The 17,634-nt window shown below is 39.4% G+C and overlaps 1 protein-coding gene and 2 long non-coding RNA genes across 4 annotated transcripts in view; 2 read left to right on the top strand and 1 right to left on the bottom strand.

Moving 5' to 3' along the window:
• LOC309644464 overlaps positions 1–17,634 on the bottom strand; it is a 621,011-nt gene that overhangs the window by 266,686 nt on the left and 336,691 nt on the right. The gene's annotated exons all lie outside the window — the stretch shown is intronic.
• DOK5 (docking protein 5) overlaps positions 1–17,634 on the top strand; it is a 150,175-nt gene that overhangs the window by 45,102 nt on the left and 87,439 nt on the right. The window lies entirely within an intron of this gene.
• LOC309644469 lies at positions 9,453–17,634 on the top strand. The gene is made up of 2 exons (XR_014254448.1): positions 9,453–15,073; positions 15,378–17,634. It is a non-coding gene; the product is annotated as an uncharacterized lncRNA (long non-coding RNA).

Here is a 17,634-nt window from a genome sequence, read left to right as displayed (position 1 = left end):
CCTTCAAAAGAGAACGAGAAAGACTGGGTTTTTGTCGATCTATAGCTTTTAATTTGTGGGCGCTTGGTTGCAATTGGTCTTCAACCAGAGGACAGCCCTTTGGAGAAGAACATTAGTCAAGGATGTTCCTCGGTGGGTAATGGTCACTGTCTGGAGGAAGAGCAAAGTTCTTGCTCTGCTCACGTGTTAAATACTCCGAGTGACACTGCTCTGAACATCCAGGTTATTTACAGTGGGTCTAATCATGACTGGCCCTGCCCTGAAAGGAAGCGTTTTCCCCGAGGGTGATGGGAGACTGGCTGAAGAATGCCCGAGCTCGGGAGGAGAGGGTGGAATCCTGCTCTCCTAGTTGGTTAGAAGTCTTCATGTTAGTCATCCCTTTCACTGCGGGATACAGAGAGACATTACAGGGACCGGTGGAATTTCACCAGACAAGCCGGAGTGAATTCTCTTCTGGACATGAGCATTACAATTCTTATTTCATTTTCAAATGTGAGTTTTTCAAATGTTTTAATGCAGGGAATAAGTACTTGTAGGAAAAACATTCCTTGAGATGCCCCAAAGAGCAGGAAACACATTATGTTTTTGTTAGTTGTGTCATTTCTTCAGGGCTTATACTAATTGTGGGTCACCTTTGGCTACCGGTGGGAGGGATTATGGAAAAATCTGGATGCCGATCTGGTTTCAGGATGTCAAAGTCTGTTAATTAACCTTTGGGGAATTTCTTCATCCATAAAATGGAGATGATAATAACAATCCCCTTGTTGGGAGAGGTCAGTGGGCTGTGTTAATAGAGAAACCCAGAGTTGAAGCTCCCGTTAAATATTGACCCTGGACTTCCCTGGCGGTCCAGTGGTCAAGCTCCACGCTTGCAATGCAGGGGACGCAGGTTCGATCCCTGGTTGGGGAACTAAGATTCCACATGCCGTGCGGCGCGTACAAAAAAAAAAAATTGACCCTTATTATCATCCATTTGAAAGTAAACTACTTTAAAATTTGTGCTGCCTAGCCTTACAACTTAAACATCGTTATTATAATAATTTAGGCAATGATAAAAAGATAATAATTTAGGCAGTCCTTTCATCTTTACTGAAATCATAAAGCGATTTGGTAGAAGTTGTATTCAGGTCTTCTAACGCTTCCCACTTGGCGATTCGATTTATTTTGAAGATTTGCCTGCAGATTTGGGGCCAAACACTAAGAACCAAATCGCTCTTTTGTTTTCAGTGTGTTTGCGTGAGTGTGCGATTTTTTTCACGCCGCTGCCCAGCCACAGGCTGCATTGTCCCCTTTCTGCTCTAACCCCCTCAGTAAGTCTCCTTTTTAAATTTGTCTGCTCCTCCCACTTAAAGTTCATGCTTCTCTGATCTCTGGCCAAGAAGCCTGCGTAAAAAGAAACCAAGAATTTCTTTTAACCGTTTCCCACATTCCTCTCTTTTTAGGTTTGATGGGGTCAGATTTCAGAATTGCCAACCTGTCAGTTTTCTCCTTCTTCCATTGATAAGTTTGGATAAAGGCAGGCTGTTTAAAGAACACTTTCCCATCTGAGAGGTGTCCTTTCTCTGCATTGTGAAGGGCGAGGCCCCAAAGCTGGGCCACCGACAGTCTGGCGCCAGGATTCGTGGAGTTCTAACTGGTGAATATTCAGGAAAGAAATGAATTTGTTCCCTGTGATCCAGAGCTGGCTGCCAGGGGGGCCAGCTGGAAAGGGAAAGAAAATGTAGAGACTGACTACTCACTCGGGTATTAAGAACGTTAGAAATAATGATTTTTCTCTTGGGGATTTGAACTTTCTTGCTGCAAACTTGTGGTTTGATTATAAATCAAGTGAGGATTTGGCACAAACGAAGTATACTTGGTTAAACACACACATACACACAACTTGAAAACCCAAAAAAAGATGTCCAATTGCTGGATGCTTCCTGAGCCACATAATTAAATTAAACTGTGCTTTTCAGAAATACCTGGAGCAAGTCCATCGTCCAATAACAGATATCTCTTCATGCACATGGCTATGTCTGAACTCCCAGAGAAAACTGTAGGGCTGCCTGTTATCAGAAAGCAGCCTTTTTTCCCTTTCTTTCAGAACACCAGTGTGAAAAGCGAGTGCAGTTTCTTACTCAGAGGCAGAGATGTTTTAAAATCAGTTGCTTACCACGAACAGGTACTGTCTATGAAATAATGAGATTTTATTTATCAGAGACAATGTTTGTTAAGGTACAGTTTGCCTGGTCTTGTATTTTACCGAGAAGTGGTTCAAAATAGTTGTGGTTTCTGTGTACATCTGATAAGGACGCTGAAATAATTGCACTTTCAGCATAAAGGGTAATCTTGAGAATTTCCTTGGTTAGTTTTTCTAAAATTCAAAGCTTGAGCAACTTGCCTGAAAACATGGATTTGGTCTTCGAATGATACATGAGATGTGTTTTACCTAAGCAATTGCAATTCCAAGTCCAATGGCAAAATTCAGGCACTGTGGTTCACAGTCTGCTTTCTCTCTGGGAATGGTGGCTTTAAAAGTTTTTTTTTTTATTTTATTCTCTGACAATTAATAACTGTTTTGTGGTTTGACAAATGAAGATACATTTTAAGTGTATATTCCTGTGCTTAGAATTTCACGAAGCTTCTTTATACTTGCAACTCCCTTGTTGTTCCCAAGGTTAACAGCCCTGAGCTTCTTTCCTCTTACAGAACCATGTGCTGTCACGGCATCCACTGCTGAATTCAAATCCAAGAGCAGACCTCTCACATTGGTGTTGTTAGATAGTATCCGCTCCAGTACCCGCTATGGGGCATGCTAACCCCAAAGGGCTTTTTGTTAGTTTCCCAAAATGGAAGCTGGGAAGCAAAGTTGCTTGTCTAAGAGCAAAATAAAACTCCGTGCCTTGGGAAGGCAGAGCTGAGTAGAAATAGATTTTTTTTTTCAGAAACAGAGAGCAATTTGAATTTAACAAAGTGGCAAAGGGATGCAGGAAACCATTTGAAACTTTAACAGTGGAAAGCTATGCATTCATTCAAAAGAAAGAGTTAGGGCTATGCATATTGAAGTGGAAAGGTGCTTTTGATTTGTTTTCAAGTGGAAAAATAAAGGAGAAAGTTATGAAACATAATACTTGGTGTGATCCTCTTTATTAAAAAAATAGAAATGTTTATATATAGATTGAAAGGTAGACTGATATCACTTTTTGGGTTTGTCTGCCTATACTTGAAAACTCAGAATCATAGTGGCTTACTAAGTACAAGTTTAGTTTTCTGTCATAGAAAAGAAGTCAAAGTTTGTATGGTATTGCAGTTCCATGGTCATCAGGAAACCAGGTTTCATCTGTGTGTCTGCTCCACCATTCTGCTCTGTGGCTTCTCACCTATAGGTTACCTCATGGCCCAAGATGGCTGCTAGAGCTGCATGCATCATATCTCTTATAGGCCAGAAAAAAGAGGAAAGGCCAGAAGTGCAAAATAATTTTGACGCTTCACATTTTAAGAAGCCTTCTTGGAAAACCTACACAAAACTGCTTCTTCTATCTCCTTGGTCAGTATTTAGTCACCTGGCTTCACCTAGAAGCCTAGAAAATACAGTCCCTCAGGTGGCACATTGCCCAGGATTTTGTTACTATTGAATAAGAAGAGAAAGGTGATTGGGTGGCAACTTGCTAGAATGGCCAAGTGGCAACCTCCTACACTTCCATATCATCTATTGTCTTAAATGAGCATTTTTACGTAAACAGTAAAAAAAAAAAAAAAAAAAGATTAAGAAATGCATATTTTAAAGAAGAGGAAATAAAAATATAAGGCGATATATAAGGTGACCCAGGAGTCCACCATTAGCAGCATGATAGAAATGATAGTTCTCTGGCTTGTTTGAACCTCTCTTTTAATGTCAGAGCATCTTGGCATGTTTGAACGGATCCTCTTGTCATGACCCAGTGCTGGGCCCCAAAAAGTGTCAGATGAAAGGGTGTTTAGATTTCAACTCAGTTTAGATTTCATCATTTTCTTATCTGTATTAAACCTGTTTGCAGAGGTAGAATTCTAATGGCAAGTACTCATCCTTAGCTGCCACTCAGCCTCCTAATAGCTGCTCCAGCCTTTGGATGTTCAAGGCTGGAGACATAATTACACAGTTGACCTTTGAACAACACAGGTTTGAACTGCACTGGCCCACTTATACATTAGGATTTTTTTTCAATAAATACATACTACAGTACTACACGATCCACAGCTGCTTGAATCCACGGATGCAGAGCCGAAGGTATGGAGGGCTGATTGTAAAGTTATACTCAGATTTTCGACTGGGAGGAGAATCGGTGCCCCCAACCCCAGAGTTGTTCGAGGTCCAACTGTAGTAGTAAGACCAACAGAGATTGAATGCTTTAGTGAGGTAGTATCGTCTGATGGAGAAGAATGTGGGCTCTTGAATCAGAATGGCTCTTTACTTTTACTTTACATATCCTAAACCTCAATTTCTCACCTCTAAAATGGTAATAATAAGAGTTCCTCTCTATGTCATTGGACCCTCATAAGAATTTAAGAAGATATAGCCATCAGGTGACTGGCCATTAGTAAATGCTCAAGATCACGATGATGATGGTGTTTTTGTTGCTGGCACACTATGTGTCAGGAGTTCTATAGTTATTTTGAATTTTACCCCCAAGACCCACAAGTCTATAAGGGTAATACTTAGGTTTTTTTTTTATAACAGCTTTATTGAGATACAGTTCACATAGCATAAAATTCAGTCGTGTGAAAGTGTACAATTCAGTGATTTTTAGCACATTACCACAATCCAAGTTTAGAATATTTTCATCACTCCATAAGTAAATCTCCTACCCATTAGCAGTCACTTCCAGTTTTCCCCTCCCCTCAACCCCTGGCAACCACTAATCTACTTTCTATTTCTATGGATTTGCCTCTTTTGGACATTTCATATAAGTGGAATTATACAATATGTGATCCTTTGTGTCTGGCTCCTTTCACTTAGTATGTTTTCAAGGTTCCCCCCACATTGTAGCAGGTATCAGAACTTCATTCCTTTTCCTGGCCGAATAATATTCCTTTGTATAGATATACCACAGTTTGTTTATCTGTTCTTCAGGTGATGGACATTCAGGTTGTTTCTACCTTTTGACTATCATGAATAATATTACTTTGAACATTTGTGTGCAAGTTTTTGTGTAGACATATGTTTTAATTTCTTCTGGGTATTCACTTTGCATTTTCCCTTAGCAGTCATTCTTGGAGGAGACCAGTTCATTTTGGTGGATGCAGGGTGGCTTCAGTCTTATTAACAACTGCATAGTCTTCTGTGACATTCTTGTTTTACTCTGCCAGTACCCTAATAATGGATACCCTAGTTGTTTTCAATCTTTTGCTTGCTTTTACATATAGTGCTACAATGAATACTCTTAGCCATTATTTCACACATGTAAGCATATAAGGGTAAGCGAAATCTTTGCAAGTGGAATTGCTGGGTCAAAGAGTGTGTACATTTTGGGGAAAGATCTTGCCAAATTGCCCTCCATGGAGATTGTCCAAACTGTACTCCCATGTGTTATAAAGATCCTGAGGAAACATTTCTGTCTGGACCTAGTATAAAGAATTATTGTGACTTTCCTCAGCAATTGGTTTGTTTTTATCTTATGGAGAATGTGACTCATACTTCATCAGGTTTGTATTACATTACTTGCTTAGAGCCAACTTTGTGGTCCAGCATTAATCAGCATATGAAAGTACCTTATGGATTTTTCTGTTAATGTCTTCATTTTTGCCCATCTTGTGGGACTGGAAAAGCATTACACTGGATCTTAAAATTCTCATTTGGATGAGTCTTGAACCAACTTTGATTCTAGTTGTAGGACCTCAGAGCTCCAAAAGACTGAAACTACAACAGAACCTGGTTTATAAGACAGGGAAGCTATTAAATTTTGGGTGAGTCTGAGTAGAATCTACTGTAGTTAGGACACCTAAGGAAAAATTGATATTATAGGGGAGAGAAAGCACCAGCTTTGCTTCATTTCATAATGAATCGGAATGAGAATGCCATTCCAGGGTCTTGTGATATTCAACAGCTTCCTGTGTAGCTTCCTGCTGGCTGGGGTCCAAGGAGGATGAAAGTTGAGCCTCTTACCTCCACATATTACTATTGGAGATGAAGTCTTAGGGGAGTTGGTTTCCAATTAGTTTCTAGTGGAAAAACTCCCCCTTTCTTCGTATCCTTTGTAAAAGCAAAGGCATTTCCAGTAAAACTTAGTAGAGACGAGTTTATAAGAAAACAAAATATGAATTCTGTTGGCTCTACTGACAGTCTTATTTATTCTTTATTTTATTTTTATTTTATTGAAGTATAGTTGATTTGCAATTTTGTGTTAGTTTCAGGTGTACAGCGTAGTGATTCTTTTTTTAAAATTTATTTACTTGATTTATTTTATTTTTGGCTGCGTTGGGTCTTCGTTGCTGCGCGCAGGCTTTCTCTAGTTGTGGTGAGTGGGAGCTACTCTTCATTGCGGTACGTGGGCTTCTCATTGCGGTGGCTTCTCTTGTTGCGGAGCATGGGCTCTAGGCGCCCGGGCTCAGCAGTTGTGGCTCGTGGGCTCTAGAGCGCAGGCTCAGTAGTTGTGGCGCACGGGCTTAGTTGCTCCGCGGCATGTGGGCTCTTCCCGGACCAGGGATCTAACCCGTGTCCCCTGCATTGGCAGGCGGATTCTTAACCGCTGTGCCACCAGGGAAGCCCTGATTCTTTTTGTTTTTGCAGGTTATATTCCATTATAGGTTATTAAAAGATATTGGGTATAATTCAATCGTATTTATTCTTTAAGTTTGACATTCACTCACTTCTTAATTCCATTTGGGAACTATTTTGTGTGTGCTCAAAACGGTCCAATAATTAGAGTGGTGCATAAAGCAGACGGTGCCCCTCACAGAACTTACAGTTACTACAGAGAGAGAAAAAATGACACAGTTGCCATGAAGTATAGTTTGTTTATGATGTGGAAGGTCAAGGTGCTCTGGGTGTGCATAAGAGGGGCCTCTGGCAGTTCATTTATTTAGCAGTTGTTTATTGAGTTCCTGCAATATGGCAAGCACTGTGCTGGAGCTGAGGATAAAGCAATGAAGAATATAGACAAATATCCTCTAGTCATGGTGGTTGTGTTCTCTTAAGAGGGTCTGTCATTTATTAAAGGTTTATTATGTGCCAAGCATTGTTCCAAGGTGCTTTAAATATAGTAACTCATTGGATCCTCTTGAAGGCCCAGTGGTGTAGGTCCTATGACAGTTATCCCACGAAGAACTTGCCCAAGGCCACAGAGCGTCTACATCTTGCAATTCACATTTGAGCCTAGGCAGGTTGACTCTTGAGACTGTGCTCCTGACTTCTGCTGTATATGCTTCTTTGTATGGTCTGTATGTATATTGGCTTGGTGGGGGGGTGACAGGAAGTGATGGCTTTCTAGAGGAAGTAACACGACCCATGGAAGATAAGGATCCAGGTTGAAGGGTGTGAAGTGGGAGGGTTGATCCATGTAGAGGTATTCCACCCAGATGCAGCAAAGAAGCTGTGGATAGTTCGGGCAAAGAAAGGAGCCTGGTGGTGTGGAAGGTTGCATGGTATGTGCCCAGCTTGGCAGCCAACTTCTAAGTGTCGTGCAGACTTGAGTCTTCCTGTACAAGGACTTCTGCTGTTCACAGTCTTTGCTGTGCTTCTTTCCCTCCTGATTAATCTTCACCATATGCCACTTTTTCTCATGTTTTCCCTATCTTGATCGGCAGTGACTTTTCTAGGCAGGCTCAAATTTGAGCAGGGTGCCAGGAGGCTTGGAGACCTGCAGTCTGAGTGGCGGTTCCTCAGGCTTTATCCACACCTCCTGGCCCAGAACTAATTACTGCCACCTGACTTCAGAAATTCTTTGAAGTTTGAAATATCTCGTGCTGGGACTGTGGGCATGTCTCAGCTTGTTAGGATCTGTGTCTACCTGACCCTAAAGTATCGCATTAACAGAAGTGTTCGGGCATCTTGATGTTTGGGTTCCAACATGTCAAATACTTGGTTTCACTGTATTTTATAACTCATCAAATAGACTTAACTTTGATCAATGAGTCCTTCTAAACTGGGATAAAGGCTTTAATTTTGAGAAGACTGTTTACCTGATGTCTTCTTTTTCTCGCCTTCAGCAGTGTTGACGTTTTAGGGAAGATAATTCCTTGTATTGGGGGCCTGTCCTGTGCATTGTAGGATGTTGGCCGCATCCTTGGCCTCTACCCGCTAGACACTGGTCAGCATCTCCCCAGCTGTGCCAAGTAAATATGTTTCCAGACATTGTCAAATGTCCCCTGGGGACACACTTGCCCTAGTTGAGGACTACTGATCTAATCACACGGGAGGATTCTTCATCACTTACAGGCCTCTGTCATTCAGATGTAGATTGTTTTTTTTCTTCACCTGGATGATAGATAGCGAAGGCTATTTCACAGCTTTTTAATAATCTGAGATTTAGACAGTTTTTCCTAACCTATTGTAATTAAATTAATATGAATAGTAATAATAAAATAACAAGATCAGGAAAACAATGTGTAAAGAATAAAATAATAAGTAACCTTTACTGAACATTAATGATGCACTGGGTACCTTATACACAATATGTACTATTATCACCCTTTAACAGATGAAGACACTGAATCTCAAAGAGGGTAAGTTATTTGCTCAAAGTCTGATAAAAGTACTGATCATATTTTTATTAACCTTGATTTTACCAAGGCTTCCTGTGTTTAGAGCTTGCGGTGTACCTCTCTTAATATTAAATTTGTGATATAACAAACAGTAGTTTTATTTTTTGACCATTGTTTATTATTTGATTTTTTCCACAAGATAGATTATTACCTTTTTCTAAAGAAATGTCAAAAATTAAAGGATGAGAATCGTATTTTTGGATTGATTTTGTAATTTTAGAAAAAATACGTCCCCCAAACCCTGTTTCCAAGCAGCAGTGTCTGTGGACAACAACGGGATTACAGTTCTTCTTTGATAATCACCTCATTTTTGACTCTTCGCTAATGACCTAGTGTAAGTATCACTTGACCGTCAGGAGTAAATTCAATCACTGAAGAATGAATTCAGGGGGCTTGCCTGGTGGCGCAGTGGTTGAGAATCTGCCTGCCAATGCAGGGGACACGGGTTTGAGCCCTGGTCTGGGAAGATCCCACATGCCGCGGAGCAACTGGGCCCATGAGCCACAGCTACTGAGCCTGCGCGTCTGGAGCATGTGCTCCGCAACAAGAGAGGCCGCGATAGAGAGAGGGCCGCGCGCCGCGATGAAGAGTGGCCCCCACTTGCCGCAACTAGAGAAAGCCCTCGCACAGAAACGAAGACCCAACACAGCCATAAATAAATAAATAAAAATTTAAAAAAGAAAAAGATGTTGGTCCTTTAGTCAATTTTCAAAAGAATCTTTAAAAAAAAAAAAGAATGAATTCAAAAAGAAAATGGCTAGTATGGCTGGACCACCAATTATTAAAAAATTGTTGGTCCTGAAGATTTGCTTCTGTTCAAACATTGGGGATTTGAGCTCAGAATGTAGGTCACGTAGATCAGACAGACCTGATGAAGTGTTCAGGTGCTGTTCAGGTGTTGACTCAGTAATATATTAGCTAATATATCAGTGTGACATGTAATATATTAGTGTGACCGCAGTCACATTGCTGAAGTCTCTGGGCCTTAGTTTTTTCATCTGTGTAAAGGGGACGTTAATAGGTCCTAGCTCACCCCGGCATGGGTGGCACTTAAATGAGAAAATGCTTGTGGAATACTAACTCAGGTCCCTGTGATGAAGTCAGCCCTTAGTGAAGGGTGGTGATGGTGATCATATGTTATAAATAGTTAATGTGTTGATGATGTTTAATACCACTCATCCTTAAACCAAACTGAGCCAAAAAAAAAAAAAAAGAAAACCCCTCAAAGCAAAACAACCAACCAACAATCTTCCAGGTACTGTCAATTTTGCATCTCTTCACAACAAGAATAATTTCTGAAAATATGCTTCTTTGTTGTAAATTACCCATGAAAATCCGAAACTGTTTCCTCCGTGGCCACCCAGGTTTCCTTCTCTTGAATTTCCTGGCTTCGAAGTTTTTACAGGGCTATTATTTTTCACCCTTCTGCCCCTTTCTGGCAACATCTGTTCCTTATGTGTGTGTATTTTTTTAAGAGTGCTTTCTCAACCATGGAATTCATTTCTTTTCCTTTCTTTGAGAGTGACATTCTAACTTTCTGTACTGAGCCCTCTCACGGAATGACTTACTCAGTGCTGTGCCCCAATAATGTGGAGATGTGGAAGGGCGAGCCTTGCTGAAATGTTTCCTTCTGAAATCATTACAGTGGCTCAACTTCAGAAGTAGCAATTTCTAATGAAAACTCCCTAATTTGGAGTTTTTAATTTTTATTTTTTTGGGGGGGTCATGGCAAATAAATCTCTCTCCAGTTTGGTTAGAGCCTGTTTCTAATTATAGGAAAATATTTGCTTTGGTCTCTAGGGAATTATAGTCATCTTGAGGTTCTGTGGTTTTAGAACAAAATCCATTGATGTTTGAAAACACTGATGTAACAAATGGCCAGTGGAGCCTTTCTTCATGGTATAGAAAATAGCATTTTGTGGAATGCACTTTTTAAGGAAAAATGTGGTTTTATAATTGTTTCTTTTAAAAGAATGTCTGTCAATATAATGTGAATGTGTGTGCTCTACATATCTTGAGTTGTTTTTTAAAAAGAAATACTCTCGTATAAAGATGTTAAGGCTTTTTCGGAAATGTCAGGTCCATTCTGAGGTACTTTGATATCCAAGGACATCATTTATGAAATAGTGGAAGCTCATGAGCACTGAATATGGCTTTTCCCATGCTTTTGTTTGCTCATTAGTGTATTCACTCACCATTAAAAACAAATGAGAACCTATGCTCTCCTAGGTCCTGAGAATTCAGGATGATCAAGATAAAATAGGATGTTTTTTTGCTTTCTAGGGAGGAAGATAAAACATAAATATGCAGACAAATCAATGAGCAAGATGATTTCAGAGATTGATTTGAAGTTGCAAGGTGGGTGGGTAGGGGAGTACTTTAAATTTCGTAGGAAGGAAGATGTTTCTGAGGAGGTGAGATTGTGGTAGCATGTGAGTACGTTGATGGCCTCAGTTACTTCCATGACCTTTATTCTGATTGTCTCTATCTGCCCTGACTCTGGGCTTGTGAGATGAAACACATGTGAGATGAACTATTAGCAAACTTGCCACAAGCAGAGGCTATAAAAGCATTTTACACAAAGCCTATAAAAAATTTTACCTGCTGCTTCTGGGATGAGTGAATAGACATACCTTTCCCTATTGTTCTTGCTAAGTACAACTACAAACTCTGGACTTTATATATAAATCAAACTAAGAAGACTCTGAAAGGTGGAGAGACTCAGACTGGCTAGAGACCTCAGCTTTTGAGGAGCAACAGAGTGGTGATTTCCCTCTTGTCTCGTACATCCCAAAGTTGGAGCTAAAGAAGCCAGCAAACCAGAAATGCCAGCGGGTACAGAGAGAAAAAGCCCCAACAAAAACCCATTTTCTGGTCAAAGAACCAGGAAATGAGGCAGCCAAGCAACACAGAAAACTTTTAGAAAATATCTGTTCTAATATCAGCCAAATATCACAGAATAGACTGTGCTCCCACCCCCCTTCATGCCAGCAAAAGCTGAGTAAGGAGTCTAGACTTCCATCCTTGTGAGCCTCTGTGAGTAAAATATTTTCCTCTACCCTCTTAGGTGCGGTACCCTGCCATTGTGAATTAAACTGACAAAAGGCATACAAATGTCATTGATAGCTTCATATCTATGGGGACTAACAGAAAAATAGTGAAAATCTAAAGAAATGGTTAGGCTCAGAATCTTTTTTTTTTTTTAATAGATCTTTATTGGAGTATAATTGCTTCACAATACTGTGTTAGTTTCTGTTGTACAACAGAGCGAAACAGCCATATGTATACACATGTCCCCATATCCGCTCCCTCTTGAGCCTGTCTCCCATCCTCCCTATCCCAGCCCTCTAGGTCATCACAAAGCACCGAGCCGATCTCCCTGTGCTATGCTGCTGCTTCCCACCAGCCAACTATTTTATATTTTGTACTGTATATATGTCGATGCTACTCTCACTTCGCCCCAGCTCACCCTCCCACCCCTTGTCCTCAAAGTCCATTTTCTATGTCTACCTCTTTATTCCTGCCCTACAACTAGGTTCATCAGTACCATTTTTTTTTTTTTTAGATTCCATATATATATGCATTAGCATATGGTATTTTTCTCTTTCTGACTTACTTCACTCTGTATGACAGACTCTAGGTCCACCACCTCACTACAAGTAACTCAATTTCGTTTCTTTTCATGGCTGAGTAATATTCCATTGTATATATGTGCCACCTCTTCTTTATCCATTCATCTGTCAATGGGCATTTAGGTTGGTTCCATGTCCTGGCTATTGTAAATAGTGCTGCAGTGAACATTGTGGTACATGTCTCTTTTTGAATTATGGTTTTCTCAGGGTATATGCCCAGTAGTGGGATTGCTGGGTCATGTGGTAGTTCTATTTTTAGTTTTTTAAGGGACCTCCATACTGTGCAGGAGGGTTCCCTTTTCACCACACCCTCTCCAGCATTTATTGTTTCTAGATTTTTTGATAATGGCCATTCTGACCTGTATGAGGTGATATCTCATTGTAGTTTTGCTCTCTCTAATAATTAGTGATGTTGAGCATCTTTTCATGTGCCTCTTGGCCATCTGTATGTCTTCCTTGGTGAAATGTCTATTTAGGTCTTCTGCCCATTTTTTAACTGGATTGTTTGTTTTTTTGATATTGAGCTCCATGAGCTGTTTGTATATTTTGGAGATTAATCCTTTGTCTGTTGTTTCATTTGCAAATATTTTCTCCCATTCTGACGGTTGTCTTTTTGTCTTTTTTATGGTTTCCTTTGCTGTGCAAAAGCTTTTAAGTTTAATTAAGTCCCATTTGTTTACTTTTGTTTTTATTTCCGTTACCCTAGGAGGTGAGTCAAAAAAGATCTTGCTGTGGTTTATGTCAGAGTGTTTTTCCTATGTTTTCCTCTAAGAGTTTTATAGTATCTGGTCTTACATTTAAGTCTTTAATCCATTTGGAGTTTATTTTTGTGTACAGTGTTAGGTGGTGTTCTAATTTCATTCTTTTACATGTAGCTGTCCAGTTTTCCCAGAACCACTTATTGAAGAGGCTGTCTTTTCTCCATTGTATGTTCTTGCCTCATTTGTTGTAAATTAGGTGCCCATATGTGTGTGGGTTTATCTCTGGGCATTCTATCCTGTACCATTGATCTATATTTCTGTTTTTGTGCCTGTACCATACTGTCTTGATTACTGTAGCTTTGTGGTATAGTTTGAAGTCAGGGAGCCTGATTCCTCCAGTTCCGTTTTTCTTTCTCAAGATTGCTTTGGCTATTTGGGGTCTTTTGTGTTTCCATACGAATTGTAAAATTTTTTGTTCTAATTCTGTGAAGAATGCCATTGGTAGTTTGATAGGGATTGCATTGAATCTGTAAATTGCTTTGGGTACTATAGTCATTTTCACAATATTGATTCTTCCAATCCAAGAACATGGTATATCTCTCCATCTGTTTATGTCATCTTTGATTTCTTTCATCAGTGTTTTATAGTTTTCTGAGTACAAGTCTTTCTCCTCCTTAAGCAGGTTTATTCCTAGGTATTTTATTCTTTTTGTTACAGTGGTAAATGGGAATGTTTCCTTAATTTCTCTTTCTGATTTTCCATTGTTGGTGGATAGGAATGCCAGAGATTTCTGTGCATTAATTTTGTATCCTGCTACTTTACCAAATTCATTGATTAGCTCTAGTAGTTTTCTAGTGGCATCTTTAGGATTTTCTATGTATAGTATCATGTCATCGGCAAACAGTGACAGTTTTACTTCTTCTTTTCCCATTTGTATTCCTTTTATTTCTTTTTCTTCTCTAATTGCTGTGGCTAGGACTTCCAAAACTATGTTGAATAAGAGTGGCAAGAGTGGACATCCTTGTCTTGTTCCTGATCTTAGTGGAAATGCTTTCAGTTTTTCACCATTGAGTATGATGCTTGCTGTGGGTTTGTCATATATGGCCTTTATTATGTTGAGGTAGGTTCCCTTTATGCCCATTTTCTGGAGAGTTTTTATCATAAATGGGTGTTGAATTTTGTCGAAAGCTTTTTCTGCATCTATTGATATGATCATATGGTTTTTATTCCTTAATTTGTTAATGTGGTGTATCACATTGATTGATTTGCATATATTGAAGAATCCTTGCATCCCTGGGATAAATCCCACTTGATCATGGTGTATGATCCTTTTAATGTGCTTTTGGATTCTGTTTGCTAGTATTTTGTTCAGGATTTTTGAACCTATGTTCGTCAGTGATATTGGTCTATAATTTTCTTTTTTTGTGATATCTGTTTCTGGTTTTGGTATCAGGGTGATGGTGGCTTCTTAGAATGAATTTGAGAGTGTTTCTCCCTCTGCAATTTTTTGGAAGAGTTTGAGAAGGATCGGTGTTAGCGCTTCTCTAAATGTTTGATAGAATTCGCCTGTGAAGACATCTGGTCCTGGACTTTTGTTTGTTGGAAGATTTTTAATTACAGTTTCAGTTTCATTACTTGTGATAGGTCTGTTTATATTTTCTAATTCTTCCTGGTTCAGTCTTGGAAAGTTTTAGCTTTCCAAGAATTTGTCCATTTCTTTGTGGATGTCCATTTTATTGGCATATAGTTGTTTGTAGTTTTCTCATATAATCCTTTGTATTTCTGCAATGTCAGTTGTGATTTCTCCTTTTTCATTTCTAATTTTATTGATTTGCATCCTCTCCCTTTTTTTCTTGATGAGTCTGGCTAAGGGTTTATCAATTTTGTTTATCTTCTCTAAGAACCAGCTTTTAGTTTTATTGATCTTTGCTGTTGTTTTCTTTGTTTCTATTTCATTTATTTCTGCTCTGATCTTTATGATTTCTTTCCTTCTACTGTCTTTGGGTTTTCTTTGTTCTTGTTTCTCTAGTTGTTTTTTTTTTTTTTTTTAATTTATTTATTTATGGCTGTGTTGGGTCTTCATTTCTGTGCGAGGGCTTTCTCTAGTTGTGGCAAGCGGGGGCCACTCTTCATCGCGGTGCGCGGGCCTGTCACTATCGCGGCCTCTCTTGCTGCGGAGCACAGGCTCCAGACGCGCAGGCTCAGTAATTGTGGCTCACGGGCCTAGTTGCTCCGCGGCATGTGGGATCTTCCCAGACCAGGGCTCGAACCCGTGTCCCCTGCACTGGCAGGCAGATTCTCAACCACTGCGCCACCAGGCAAGCCCTCTCTAGTTGTTTTAAGTGTAGGGTTAGATTGTTTATTTGAGATTTTTCTTGTTTCTTGAGGTGAGATTGTATTGCTATAAACTTCCTTCTTAGAACTGCTTTTGCTGTGTCCCATAGGTTTTGGATTATTGTGTTTTCATTGTCATTTGTTTCTATGTATTTTTTTTACTTCTTCTTTGATTTCTTCAGTAATCTCTTGGTTATTTAGTAGTGCACTGTTTAGGCTCCATGTATTTGTGTTTTTTACAGTTTTTTTCCTGTAATTGATTTCCAGTCTCATAGCGTTGTGGTCGGAAAAGATGCTTGATACAATTTCAATTTTCTTAAATTTTCTGAGGCTTGATTTGTGACCCAAGATGTGATCTATCCTGGAGAATGTTTCATGCGCACTTGAGAAGAAAGTGTATTCTGCCACTTTTGGGTGGAATGTTCTGTAAATATCAATGAGATCTATCTGACCTATTGTGTCATTTAAAGCTTGTGTTTCCTTATTTATTTTCTGTTTGGATGATCTGTCCATTGGTGTAAGTGAGGTGTAAAAGTCCCCTACTATTATTGTGTTACTGTCGATTTCTCCTTTCATGGTTGTTAGCATTTGCCTTATGTATTGAGGTGCTCCTATGTTGGGTGCATAAACATTTAAAATTGTTATATCTTCTTCTTGGATTGATCCTTTGATCATTATGTAGTGTCCCTCCTTATCTCTTGTAACAGTCTTTATTTTAAAGTCTATTTTATCTGATACGAGTATTGCTACTCTAGTTTTCTTTTGATTTCCATTTGCATGGAATATCTTTTTCCATCCCTTCACTTTCAGTCTGTATGAGTCCCTAAGTCTGAAGTGGGTCCTTGTAGACAGCATATATATGGGCCTTGTTTTGGTATCCATTCAGCCAGTCTGTGTCTTTTGGTTGGGGCATTTAATCCATTTACATTCCAGGTTATTATTGATATGTATGTTCCTATTACCGTTTTCTTAATTGTTTTGGGTTTGTTTTTGTGGGTGTTTTTCTCCTCTTGTGTTTCCCACCTAGAGAAGTTTCTTAAGCATTTGTTGTAAAGCTGGTTTGGTGGTGCTTAATTCTCTTAGCTTTTGCTTGCCTGAAAATCTTTTGATTGCTCCTTTGAATCTGAATGAGACCCTTGCTGGGTAGAGTGATCTTGGTTGTAGGTTTTTCTCTTTCATCACTTTAAGTATATCCTACCACTCCCTTATCGCCTGCAGAGTTTACGCTGAAAAATCAGCTGATAACCTTATGGGGATTCCTTTGTATGTTATTTTTTGTTTTTCCCTTGCTCCTTTTAATATTTTTTCTTTGAATTTAATTTTTGTTAGTTTGATTAATATGTGTCTTGGTGTGTTTTTCCTAGCATTTATCCTGTATGGGACTCTCTGTGCTTCCTGGACTTGGGTGACTGTTTCCTTTCCCATGTTAGAGAAGTTTTCAACTATAATCTCTTCAAATATTTTCTCAGACCCTTTCTTTTTCTCTTCCTCTTCTGGGACCCCTATAATTTGAATGTTGGTGTCTTTAGTGTTGTGCCAGAGTTCTCTGAGATTTTCTTCAATTCTTTTCATTCTGTTTTCTTTATTCTGCTCCTTGGCAGTTATTTCCAACATTTTGTCTTCCAGCTCACTTATTCGTTTTTCTGCCTCCATTATTCTGTTATTGATTCCTTCTAGTGTATTTTTCATTTCACTTATTGTGTTGTTCATCTCTGTGTGTTTGTTCTTTAGTTCTTCTAGATCTTTGGTAAACATTTCTTGTATTTTCTCAATCTGTGCCTCCATTCTATTTCCAGGATTCTGGATCATCTTTCCTATCATTACTCTGAATTCTTTTTCAGGTAGATTGCCTATTTCCTCTTCATTTATTTGGTCTTGTAGGTTTTTACCTTGCTCCTTCATCGGTGACATATTTTTTGCTGTCTCATTTATTTATTTTTTTTTATGAGTGGGATTGTGTTCCTTTCTTACTGGTTGTTTGGCCTGAGGCTTCCAACACTGGAGTTTGTAGGCTATTGGGTAGATCTGGGTCTTGCTGCTGAGATGAGGAACTCCGTGAGACCTCACTCTGTTGGATAGTCCCTGGGGTCTGAGGTTCTCTGTTAGTCCAGTGGTTCAGACTCGGAGCTGCCACCGCAGGAACTTCGGCTTGACCCCGGGCTCATGAACCAAGATCCTACAAGCCTCCTGGGGCGGCAAAAAAAAAAACAAAAAACAAACAAACAATAACAAAGTAAAAAATAAAA

Source organism: Balaenoptera physalus (genome assembly GCF_965194825.1).
Source record: "Balaenoptera physalus genome assembly, chromosome: 16".
NCBI lineage: Eukaryota > Metazoa > Chordata > Mammalia > Artiodactyla > Balaenopteridae > Balaenoptera > Balaenoptera physalus.
This window is presented reverse-complemented; position numbering and strand designations above follow the sequence as displayed.